We start from the raw sequence: 12,672 nt of genomic DNA, 5'->3' as shown, positions 1-12,672 counted from the left end.
TTGTTTCATACCACACATTCAAGCACCTTGAATGCCAAACTGGATTTTTAAAAATCCATCAGGGCCCGATCTCTCCTCCATGGCTGTTTTATACATCCATATTCTCCATGCTTTCCTTCTCAATTTAATGAAAAAGGGGGAATTTTAAAAGAGTGCACCCACACACACACACACACACACACACAATAGATGGAAAATGTACATGTGTTCCATATGGGAAGATTGGCTAGTGGAAAGCAGCCAAAGAGTAGAGGTTGGGATTTTTTTTAAAAAAGCCACGTTCCTCAAAACTCATGGCTGGATCCGTTCCCAGAATGGCCCCATTCTACCCTGGACCGAAGTTTTTTCCTGATGGGTTTCAGGCAGTTGGCACAGTTCCGGCTCCAGCAGAAATGCAAAAGTTTGCCAGGGTTTACCCCCACGACGTTTGGGGAAAAGAAAGTCCTGTCGCTGGAGCCAACTACCACATCCTCCCTTAGTTCTCCCTCAATGGGAATGTGATTGTGTGCATGTGTGTTTGCGTGATTGCGAGTGGGAAAAACACTGCCATCTATAGGTCCTGTTGTTGTTATTGTTACTTTCATTATGAATATCCACCTTTTATCTCTTAGATTGAGATGCAAAGTTCGAATACATCCCCCTGATGATCCAACAGGAATGAACACAATCCTTGGCTGCTCTTGGGAACCATTGGAGGTGGAATAGGAAGAATATTTGTAAATATTTGAAAGATGATTGAAAAAGTATTTTCTCAATGTCGAGACATTCTAGTGAGAAGACTCCTTGATTGATTAGAAGTTTTGCAATTCAAGATGCATTCAACACAAAATTTGTTTGTAGTGCATTTTTCTGTACAGAAAATATTTCTGTGCAGAAATCTTCTGTTCTGTGCAGAATATGCAGCTGCCTTGTTTACAGAAATGCTGTTTTCTGCACAAAACAACAAAATGTGAATATTTAACAGAATACAGATGGAACTGTAGATACAGTACAACCACTTTATCTAGAGATCCAATATCCATGGTTCACTTACCCACTCTCTAAAAAAGTATCCCCCCAAATAGAATTTGTGGACCTTTCTAGGTCCTCCAATGCCATTATATGGCAGACATCTGAATGAAGCATAGTCAAAATATGGCACACAATGGAAAGTATCCCCTAAGGATATGGTGGTCATACTGTAGTCTCCATAAACCTGCATTAAGAAGGAAATAGCTAAAATTACTCATTGCCTCTTTTGGGAAGATGCTTACTAAAGGATTGCATCCCTTGTTGGACATTGCAGCTGGATACACATGCATGCACATATATATTTGAGATTCTGAGCTAGTGATGATCATTTTATAGCATCATATAGTAATGTTTCCTGAACAGAAAATATTTTTTTCTGTACAGTAAATTCTGGTTCTTTCACAGGATCCAAGTGCATTTTTTGCATCAAATAAATTGTGATCTGTGAATAGTTTTCAATGGTTGCATTTTTGACAACTTTCCTACACTGAGAATGCTAAAAGCTAAAATTATTTGGTTTTGCCTATAAGCATGAAATCAATGAATATTTAATGTATTGTCGAAGGCTTTCATGGCCAGGATCACAGGGTTGTTGTATGTTTTCTGGGCCGTATAGCCATGCTCCAGAAGTATTCTCTCCTGATGTTTCACCCACATCTATGGCAGGCATCATCAGAGTTTGTGGGGTATGGAGAATCTAAGCATGGAAGGTTAATATATATCTGTGGAAAGTCCAGGGTGAGAGAAGACCTCTTGTCAGTTGGAGGCCAGTGTGAATGTTGTAGTTAATCACTGGCTACCAGTAGTTAATCACTGGCTACCAGTATTAAAAAACTCAAAAATCAGAACAGTGAATAAGAAGCAGCACTCTGAAAACAGAGGAGTTCCAGACATGAATCAACCAGGGGCAGCTAACGGCTGCGAACAAAGAATGTCCCCAGGCAGGAAGAAGCCAGGAGGCGAAGCTATTCAATGCTAATTAAGGTGATTAACTATAACATTCACACTGGCCTCCAACTGACAAGAGTTCTTCTCTCATCCTGGACTTTCCACAGATATATATGAACCTTCCTTGCTTAGTTTCTCCATTCCTCACAACCTCTGAGGATTCCTGCCATAGATGTGGGCGAAACATCAGGAGAGAATACTTCTGGAACATGGCCATACAACAACCCAATGAATATTTACATTTCCAGTTCTAGAGAAATTTCCAGACTTTTCAGAAGGATCCAAAAAGTTAAAACTTACTTTCCAGAAGCCACCAGATACAGTCTGCAGCTGAAGCAAATTACTTTCTGAAAATAACTGTCCAAAATCTCAGCAAAGCTACTCACTCCAGGAACCAAAATATAACCCTACCACCTGCAGCAAACCCAGGCAGCTGCAAGGAAGATATTCCAGATTTGTTCTCCATTTGGGATGTAATTTGGAGCATCCTCATGGGATGGAAAACTCATTGACACCAACTGCTGGCTGCCTCAGAAAGGCAGGAACACACAAGCTTAGCAATTCCCATTACAACATTACAACAACTGATGCTCCTCATTAAATCCAGCCACATGTATGTGCGTGCATGCATGTGTTTTTTTTTGCAAACCTAACTTAAGGATCTGGGAGGTCTCCATTAGTGCACATTTTAAGGAAAGCCTCCACAGAAATGGGTTTCTAACTGACAAGAAGAAAGGGAAGAGAGGAGGGCCTTCTGCTTGCAGAGGAGTCATGTAAAACTGTTATTTACTGGACAACCAATTAAATACAAGGCCAAAAGCCAATTGTTCCTGAAGCATAGAAGAAGAACAACAATTATGCGGCATTACTGCAAGTGACATTATTTATGGTTCTTACATTTGCATTGGAGTGGTGATGGTCAACTGTGGTTGGGTGACAGGTTTCAAAACTCCTGCAAGAGATCTTAGAAAGTTGCATCTTCTCTTTACTTCATCATTATATGAAAGGAATTATAGAATTGGAAGAGGGTCCCAGGGCCATCTAATCCAACCCACTTCCAACCATCACATAGAGAACATCCCTTATAATAAAAGAACATCACCCAGCCCCATAAAGGACATGTTTCCTAGTACTGAGATGTGTGGAAACATTTCCCAGTCAAGTGTTATTCCACATATCACCAGTAATACATTCATGGGGTATGATTCACCCTTAACTAAATAGAATAATAAATATGGATCAATTACAGATACTGCTGTCACAATCAGAACTCTCTTCCATCCTTGAATGGGGAGAAGAAGGTCCATTCTGCCATGATTGGAACATAGATGAATGATGTTTCCATCAGTTTTAGGGGGGGTTCATAGGATCATAGAATTACAGAGCTGGAAGAGACCACCACGGCCCATTTAGTCCATCCCGCTTCTGCCATGCAGCAAGACATAATTCAAGCATTCTCAGCAGATGGCCATCCAACCAGAGAAGGAGATTCCATCAGATTTTCTACTGCCGAACAGCCATTAATATCAAGAAGTTTTTTTCTGATATTCAGATGAAATCTCTTTTCCTGTAGTTTGAATCTGTCAATCCATGCCCTAACTTGCTATATTGCTTGAGCCACAGGAAGTAACTTAGTTAGGTACATGTTGAGTATCTCATGTTATGAAATCTGAAATGCTCTAAATCCAAAATTGTCCACATGTGTGGCTAAGATAGCATCAGCTTTGCTTTCTGATGACAGAGTATACAGAAATACTGTCTAATGAACAAAGTTGTTCAAAACATTGTATATAAAATTACCTTCAGGATGTATACATAAAGTGCATATTGAAACATTAATGAATTTCATGTTGAGACTGCAGTCCCATCTCCAACGTTATGTATATTTGTGAAAAATCTGAAATCCAAAACATTTTGGGTAGATACTGTAAAAATTTGAGTAAGGGCATATTTAACTAAGCAAGCATGTTGGCTAAGTATTTAATTACTTTGGGTGCATTTACATTGCCATGGCTCACTGCTAGGGAATCACGGGATGCGGTAGCGCTATGGGTTAAACCCTTGTGCTGGCTGAACTGCTGACTTGAAGGTTGGCGGTTCGAATTCGCGAGACAGTGTGAGCTCCCATCTGTCATCTCCAGCCTTCCATGCAGGGACATAAGAGAAGCCTCCCACAGGATGTTCAAATATCCAGGCAGTTTCTCAAGTCACTCCTGACACAGAAAAAAAAACCAGGATGCTCTCTTACAATACATAACTAAGGCACATCTGCACTGCCAAATAATGTATTTTCAGACTGCATCATATGATCAGAATCTTGGACATACTTAAAATTTTATATAATGTGATTTTATTTTGCAATGGTATCTGTTTTATATGAATTGTTGTTTTGTAGATTTTTTTATATGAATTGTTGTTTTTACATTGTTTTTAAGCATTGAATTTTTGCCTATTTATTGTAAGCCGCTTTGAGTCCTCTCAGGGAGAAAGGCGGGGTAAACGTGATGTAAATAAATAAATAAATAAATAAATAGACTCATATAATGCAGTTCAACGCTGTTAAACTGCATTATGTGTGTCTATTCTGATCTTATAACTGCATTATATGGCAATGTAGATATAAAAAGGTCAATCCAGGGATCCAGGGAGTATCCTACAAACTTTCTTGGAGAGCCACATTCAGCTCCAGCCCTTTGCACAACATTGTTATACAGAAGAAGGTGATTTGTTGCAAATGCTTTCCCGGATGTCGGCAATGGCACGCAAAGAAGACCAGCTGCCTTTTCAGCCAAGTAGACCCTCTCACCCTTCAACCTTTTGTACATTCTAGACCATAACCATCCTTGGAACTGTTGACAAGATGGACATGTGTTGGAGTTTTTAAAGATGCCTGTCAAAGATTTTTCCCATTTCCCCCTGTAATGACCTGTTAAGAGCTATATGCAGTCCTTCCGGCTGCGTTAGGCCATCAGAGGCTGAGCTCTGGAGTGCTTAAGTCATAAAACGGGAGGGTTCTGCGCCTTACCAGATGCAGGTAGAGTCGTAACGGCAGTGAAATCACCCCCAAACTATTCCATCGCCATCCATTTCCATCCGCTCTTGACACCTGACCGCCTCTCAAGAGTTACTTCACAAAACATAAAAGATTCTGCATATTGTTTCCTGAATTCTAGCATGGCCATAAAAAGGATATATACTTCTCCTTCTTCCTCTCAAAATTTATTTCCAGAGGCCTTTCTCTGAAGATTTTCTGTTTCTTCAAGCAGCCTACCAATGTCATCTGAAATGGGTGGATTCAATAATGGCAGAGTCAAATATGATAATGTCAGGTAAAGTGGAAGGTAATAGGAGAAAAGGAAGGCCACATTACTGATGGATTAATTCAACCAAGGAAGACACAACTCTAGTTTGTAAGAACTGAGCAAGGCAGCTGATGACCAGGGATCTTGAACATCTCTCATTTATGGACTCGTCATAGGTCAAAGTTGATTTGATGACAAAACAGCAACAACAAAGGAGTCTCCAAAAGTCTAATTAAGATAGAATTCTGCATTGGGAGATGTAGCTACACCTCTTATTTGTTACTGTTAGTTGTCCTGGACAATCAAGATCAGGATGTGATCATAGTGTTTTGGTTGTTGACTGCCATCACAAGTTGACTTGATGGGTTGAAGGGTAGAAGTTCTTGAAGAAGGATTTGGAAAAAAAATGACACAGAAAAAGAAAAATGGGAAACATCTGAAAAAGCCAATGTGGCTGCACAGCAATCTCAAGGAGGAAGTGAAAAGAAAAAAAAGAACATATATAAAGAATGGACGGAAGGATGAATCACCAAGGAAGAGTACAGATGTGCAGCCCAAGCATGGAGGAAGGATACAAAGGTTGAATGAAAAGTAATGCCTCCACCTTCATTACTTCAGTTTGGATGGGAATATTTTAATAAATCAAACACGGAAATAATCCTTAGAATGTGCTCTTTAAATATCACTATTCACTTTTCCACATAATCACCAGACAATTGGATGCATTTCTGCCAACGATGAACAAGTTTTCTGAAGCCATCATGGAAGAAGTCGACACTCTGTTTCCTCAACCAGCATCTCACAGGACCCATCGTGCACAGATCTTCCAATAGCCAAACAAAGCAATAAAGTGACCCACACGTTTTTGTGAAATGCCAATTATGCTTGAAATTTCTCTCTGAGTGATACAACGATTGTCCTGAATCAATCTGTCAACTTTTGCTTGTGAAACTCGGTGGTTGCTGTCACAGGACGTCCAACTCTTTGTTTGTCACGTAAATCAGATGGCCCCACCTCAACATCTTTAAACTTACTCGCCCAACAACGCACAGTACCCACATCAACACAATCCCCATAAACAGTTTGCATTCTCTGATGAATCTCCTTTGGGGCGACACCTTCTGCTGTCAAGAATTCAATGGCTGCACGTTGCTTAAGTCGCACTGACCGACCGTCTGCACAGGGTTCCATACATCGCACTTTAACAACACAACTGTTCAATGCTAAGGCTAAGGCTTCCCGCCAAATGGAACTGTAGAGGAGAGTCTACTGAACAAGTCAGTACCTGCCGCAGACCAGGTCTGCCATCTGTTGAGGAGTTACGAAGGTGGAGGCATTACTTTTCATTCAACCCACATATAAAGAATGAGCTGAGATTGGCTAGGCAAGCAAGAAGCAACATAAAGGGGGTTTCAGCTGCATCTAAGGCAAGAGAATGATGAAACAGTTGGGCTACTTTTCAATAAGGATGGCAAAATAGGGTTGGACCAGATAGCCCTTGGGGTCTCTTCCAAATCTAGGATTCTATTATTTGAAATCTGTTCCTGAGTTGCCTTCCTCTCTTAACCCTAAAGCCTCAACAATAGGGTTGTTCAAGGTCATCCTCTGACATTTCTGGGCTGAAACCTAAGGCCCCTGTTTGTGTCATTATTGATTTTACAGCAATTACCTACTGCAGTTGTTCACATGTGGATGCAAACATACATGTGGATGCACAGATACACAAATGAGGAAAACAGGAAGAACATGGCTGTTTGGAAAGAAAAATAGAAACTTTAACTAAGTGGACTTTTCACAAATCAAGTTGAAATGGACAAGGCATCTAAAGGAGCATTTATCTAACCCACTTGCTTCCAGCTTTGTTAAACTACCATTGCAATTAAAGTAGTGTCAAACTGCATCAATTTGGCAGTGTAGCTGCACCCTTTGTGTCTGAGATCTTTGAGATTCAGTGTCAAAGAGATGGAGTATAACTTTGTGTTCACAGTGTAGCATGGCAATTGTACAATACTTGTGAGCTGTGATGTTATGCAATTGAATGTGTAGCCCAAAGCATCATGCACATCTGCATGTAGCACATTCCTGCATGTGCAATACACAAGTGGTCCTGCATGCACAATTACATTTCCTCAACCTTAAACTGATTGTGGACCTTCTGTGCCGGACAAAGAAAAGTCCAACTACTTCCATAGAAAAATTTAAAGTAAAGGTTTCCTCTGACGTTAAGTCCAGTCATGTCTGTCTCTGGGGGTTGGTGCTCATCTCCATTTCTAAGCCGAAGAGCCGGCGTTGTCCGTAGACACCTCCAAGGTCATGTGGCCGGCATGACTGCATGGAGCGCCGTTACCTTCCCGCCGGAGAGGTACCTATTGATCTACTCACATTGGCATGTTTTCGAACTGCTAGGTTGGCAGAAGCTGGAGCAACAGTGGGCGCTTACTTCGCTCCCGGGATTTGAACCTGGGACCTTTTGGTCTGCAAGTTCAGCAGCTCAGTGCTTTAACACACTTCGCCACCGGGTGTAAATCAACAACAGGATTAATAGCCTGTATTTTTGGAATACTTTCTTCTGAAAGTAGGAGACACCAAAGAGGAAAGAGGTACTCTCAGTCATTCTGTCCCAGGTGAACGTGAGCTCTGCCCACAATGTTGTGGCAAGGATTACACACTTTATGCAACTAGGGACCGTATACTCTGCACAAAAGCTATAACTCTAGCAGAACATCCTGTTCTCCAGGCAAACAGGAAGTGCTACGCCTCCATCCTGACATGGCATCCTTTATAGGTTAAGCAAACCCAAAAGGGAACTCGCTCTGTCTCTAGGGGCAAATCAAAGCCGTTGGCCTCAGGAACGGTAGAGGAATACCTCATCCCTCCCATAACTCCATTACGAAACCCTACAGCAATGTGCGGCATGCAAAATACATCATACACAACCTATATATACATATACAATACAATTGCTCAATAATTATGGGAGAGCACAGGTTTTCTGTCCCAGGTCTAATCCTTTGTTGAAAAGGGGCTACATTTCAGGTGATGGAGAAAGACTTCTTTCAACCCGTGTCCTTAGAGAACTGTGGCCAATAGTACTGGGCTCATGCATGTTTCTTTGGCAATGGTGTCATGGAGCCAGAGCTTGTGGGGTCAAAAGTGGAACATTTTTTGGTGATAGAGCACTGTAATGCTACTTTCACCATTTTTCACCATTAATTTAGCTGCAAGTCCCACGGTAATTGGAGATAAAGGATTTTCTAATTGTTGTTAGCTTCCTTGCACATGTAATAGAATGTTAAAGAATGCAGAAAACTTCATTGCCCTTATTCATTGCATCTGTCAAGTAGGAAATTTAGGTACGCTTTATGCGGGAGGCTAATTTAACTATTTTACAACACCATAAAACTGCCAGCAGAATGCGGAAAGGAATGAGGAAGTACAGCACTTGGTGTCACTAGTGGACGGTGAAGCAACAGCTCTCCCTGTGGCCAGAATCGAGCATACCCTCATGAAGCTGGAAATGTTAAATTGCCTCTGTGTGTGTCTATACTGTATGTTGTTTGTCTGATGGCATTGAATGTTTGCCATATATATGTGCATTGTAATCCTCCTTGAGTCCCCGTCGGGGTGAGAAGGGCGGAATATAAATACTGTAAATAAATAAATATGCATTGCCTCTACATAATGCATGTTCTAGTTATGCAATGGATTGTGTCAGCCATATGCCTGGATCATTGACTGTAACTTCTGGCACATATTGACACTACAGTTATATAGGACTTGGCCAGTCAGTCCCTATAGAATTGTATAACACTGATGCTCCCTGGGGTTATTTAAACAGGTTGGAGCTGAGTCAGAAAGAAAGCCAGACTATGGAGTTCTGTGTAAGGAAAGAAACTGTAATTGGCATAATAATAATAATATACGGAGCGATGGAATTAGTGTAAAAATGTCCTGATCACAAAATAACAGATTATTTGGGAATATGATGAGTTCTCTTTTGTTGGCGGTGTTCAAACAGGGGTTGGAAAATTATCTTTCAAGAAATATTTTAACTTCAGCATTTGTGTGACCTTCTATCAAGTATGTATTAGCACTCTTTCAAAACAAGCCACCCTAACCATATTTAAAAGCATTCTTTTCATCCAGAACCTCCTCCTTTTCAACTCCGCTACCAAGCACAGAGTAAAATGGATCAAGTTTAAACTATAGCATGGGTTGTGGTAATCAGACAATCTTGAAGACAGAAGTTCATGTTGGAATTGCACCAATTTTGACATCACTGATTTGATGAGACACCAAGAATGGCTCTTTGTGTTGGTATCAAATTGGATTTTACTTTGAAGCAGGAGCCACTGAAATATGCTATAAACTCAAAAACAAATGTTGATTCATAACTGAATTTTCCCAGTATGGTAGGTAAGGGCTATGGTATTCTGTAGAGCAAGCTTCTCAAACTGTGGGTCCCAATCCCAAATGGGATTTCCTAAACTTGATGTTGGGGTTGCAAAAATTAATGAGGAAGAACATAAACTAGGAGAATTTGCAGCAAGTTTACTTTGGACTGATTCTACTGGGAAGGGCAAGATTTTCTCCCTATTTGCCCCTCCCTCTCTTGCTGATTTAACTCAGTTTGCAGCAAAGAAATTATGCTTCATGTTGAGATATTTTAAAAGAAGCTGAAAAAGTGGGAATGCATAGGGCTAGTAGGTCTTTTTCCTGTTAAATTAGGAGAGTTGAAGAACAGGGGACTGTATGCATTTATTTTGCATCTGGTATAAAATGGGGTGGAAGTTTTGGCTCCAGAGCATTGGCTTCTCAGCATGTGGTGCTACCAAAGTACTTTTCCCTTTCCAGGCAAATGTGCTTAAAGGTGTTGGGAGTTCTAGTTGCTGAAACCGATTTGCAGCATTTCCTCTGTGATTGGACCGGACCTGATGTCCTTTCCTGTTTGGCGGCTGAAAGAGGGAAAAGGTTGACATGTGTGTATGTGCTTCTCTTTCATATTTCAGGAAGTGATCGCATAGCAATAACCTGCAAAAAAACTAAGAGTTGTTTTCTCTCTCTCCTTCCATCCACCCACAAAGCCATCCATCTCCTTCCTTCAAGATATGCTTCTGGGGACTCTAATACTGTTCAGCCTTTATAAGGCCATTTCCGCTATATAGTGAGGATACACAGGATGTTTCCTCCATTTCTTTACAAGGTTGGAAAGGAGAGGGGAGAAGCAAAATCTTGCAAATTTTGGCACCAATTGGATGGCCCTGCGATGGCAGAAGGCCAGACCTCCTGTTTAGCTGGTGAGGTCACTTTTCCCTTCCATGTCTTTCTTCCTCTTGCCTCCCTCGGCCCTCTTAACGTGCTCTATATGGAAACAAAGCAAAATCTGTCACCATGGGTTTAGCCGAAACACTCTTTTGAAAGGAACGTGGTACAAAAACAAGCCCGAGTTCAAAACTCCATTAATTGTCCAAGCAGAGAGTTCGGGTTTCAAAAGGAGTCTGGTTGGTTAAAGACCTTTTTCATGCCTGCCAACATTTAGTGGATGGAAACTGGGACACGTGACCAATCAATATCAGAGGGTGATCACAATGTTGTTGCAAGCTGCCATCAAGTCGTCTTTGACCAGATCAGAATCCAAAAACGACTTTAACAGATTAAAACTGGGCCAAGACTAACAAAATTTATTTCAACATGGAGAAATGTAAGGCAATAAAAATGAAATGCAGCCTATAGGATGAGTGACACCTGGCTTGAGAACAGTCCATGTGAAAGGGATCTTGGAGTCTTAGCCCCCTTCTACACTGCCATATAAAATCCAGATTATTTTATTCAGACTGGATTATATGGCAGTGCAGATTCATATAATCCAGTTCAAAGCAGATAATGCGGATTGTTTGCTTTGATGATCTGGATTGTATAGCAATGTAGAAGGACCCTTTGTCAATCACAAGCTGCAAGTAAGTCAGCAATGAGGTGGAGCAGCTAAAAGAGCCAACATGATTCTTGGCTGCATCATTAGGCATATAGTCTATAGATCAAGGGAAATAACAGTGCCACTCTTGTCAAGAGTCAGACGCCAGTTAACATACAAAACAGAGTTTATTCCGAAGATAAGCCAGAAAATAACATAAACACAGGAAATATCCTTGAAACACTTCACTTTTCAGTGTTTCGAGAGTAGATTGGACAATAATAACTCAAGAAATGAGCCACGCTAATTTCCCATGCTGGCATTCAATAAAAAACTAAATAACGCTTCAATTCAGCTTTGGAAAACAAATAGAGTTAATTGCTGGAAAATAAACAAACTAGAAAAGCAATAAAGCTGCTTCCACGGTGCAGATAAGCCGAAAGCCTCAAAGGGATGATGAATAGCCGTCGTCAGAGGAATCCAAGGTCAGGTCAGGAGGCAGCAGAAATTCCGAAAGACAAACCAATAGTCAGAAGCCGGGAGTAGCCGTCAGTCAGAGGGTGTAGACAGAAGCCAGGTCAAATTCAATCCAAAGTCCAAAGAGGGTGCAGTCATCCAAAACAGGTCCACGATAAGACACAGCGAGAGCCAAGCTAGGTGATATCAGCAGATTCAAATCATAGTCCAAGTCCAGTCTTCATGGAAACACAGAGATCCCAATGGCGCCTCAGCAACACCTTGCCACACGCAAAGTGCAGTGGCCAAACATTCCCATTTTATTCCCCTTCCTCCTGGGTGACCAAACACTCACACCCAAACACCAGGTGTCCCAAATCTACTCAGAGTCTGAACTCCACACAGCTAGAGCTCGTGGATCTGGAGTACCTAGCAATTCGTCGGAGTCCCAATCATCCTGCCCACACTTAGCCCCATGAACACTTAAAGAACCATCCTCCCTTCTCCAAGCATCCCAATTGGGATCAGCTCCTGCAGAAACCCCAGGTTCAGAAGTATCCATAGGCCCCAAATCCCCAGACATCTCTGGTGGCTGTGCCTATTCAGTGCCCGCTTCCCCAGCCACCACCTGTTCCTCAGCATCCATCTCCCCATCTGAATCTTCCTCAGAAGATCCCCCATATAGCTCTCTAAGTCGCTTCCTGCGCAACTCCTCCAGTGAACCCTCATCACGAGGGTTTTTTCTTCCTCTTCGAATTCCATCACCATCAACCATAATCCCCGAAGGCGCAGTCACAACAACTCTATTCTGCTTTTTGGTCAGACCACATTTGAAATACTGAATCCAATTTTGGGCATCACAATTCAAAAAGTATATGTTGTCCAGAGATAGGCAGGTGTCCAGAGATAGACAGCTAACATGATAAAAGGTCCGAAGCTAAGCCCTATGCGAAGTGGCTGAGGAAGATGAGCATGTTCAGCTTGGAGAAGAGAGCTTTGAGGGAGGACGTGATAGCCATGTTAAATTAGTTGGAAAAGATGTCA

The 12,672-nt window shown here is 41.5% G+C and overlaps 1 long non-coding RNA gene across 1 annotated transcript in view; it reads right to left on the bottom strand.

The window, feature by feature from the left end:
* Positions 1 to 11,341: 11,341 nt before the first annotated feature.
* LOC134298543 (uncharacterized) overlaps positions 11,342 to 12,672 on the bottom strand; it is a 243,715-nt gene continuing 242,384 nt past the window's right edge. The window contains exon 2 of the long non-coding RNA XR_010005660.1: positions 11,342 to 11,909. This is a non-coding gene — a long non-coding RNA (uncharacterized LOC134298543). The remainder of the gene's footprint in view (positions 11,910 to 12,672) is intronic.

Source organism: Anolis carolinensis, chromosome 4 (assembly GCF_035594765.1).
Source record: "Anolis carolinensis isolate JA03-04 chromosome 4, rAnoCar3.1.pri, whole genome shotgun sequence".
NCBI lineage: Eukaryota > Metazoa > Chordata > Lepidosauria > Squamata > Dactyloidae > Anolis > Anolis carolinensis.
The sequence above is the reverse complement of the archived record's forward strand: the minus strand, read 5'-3'. Positions and strand labels throughout refer to the sequence as shown.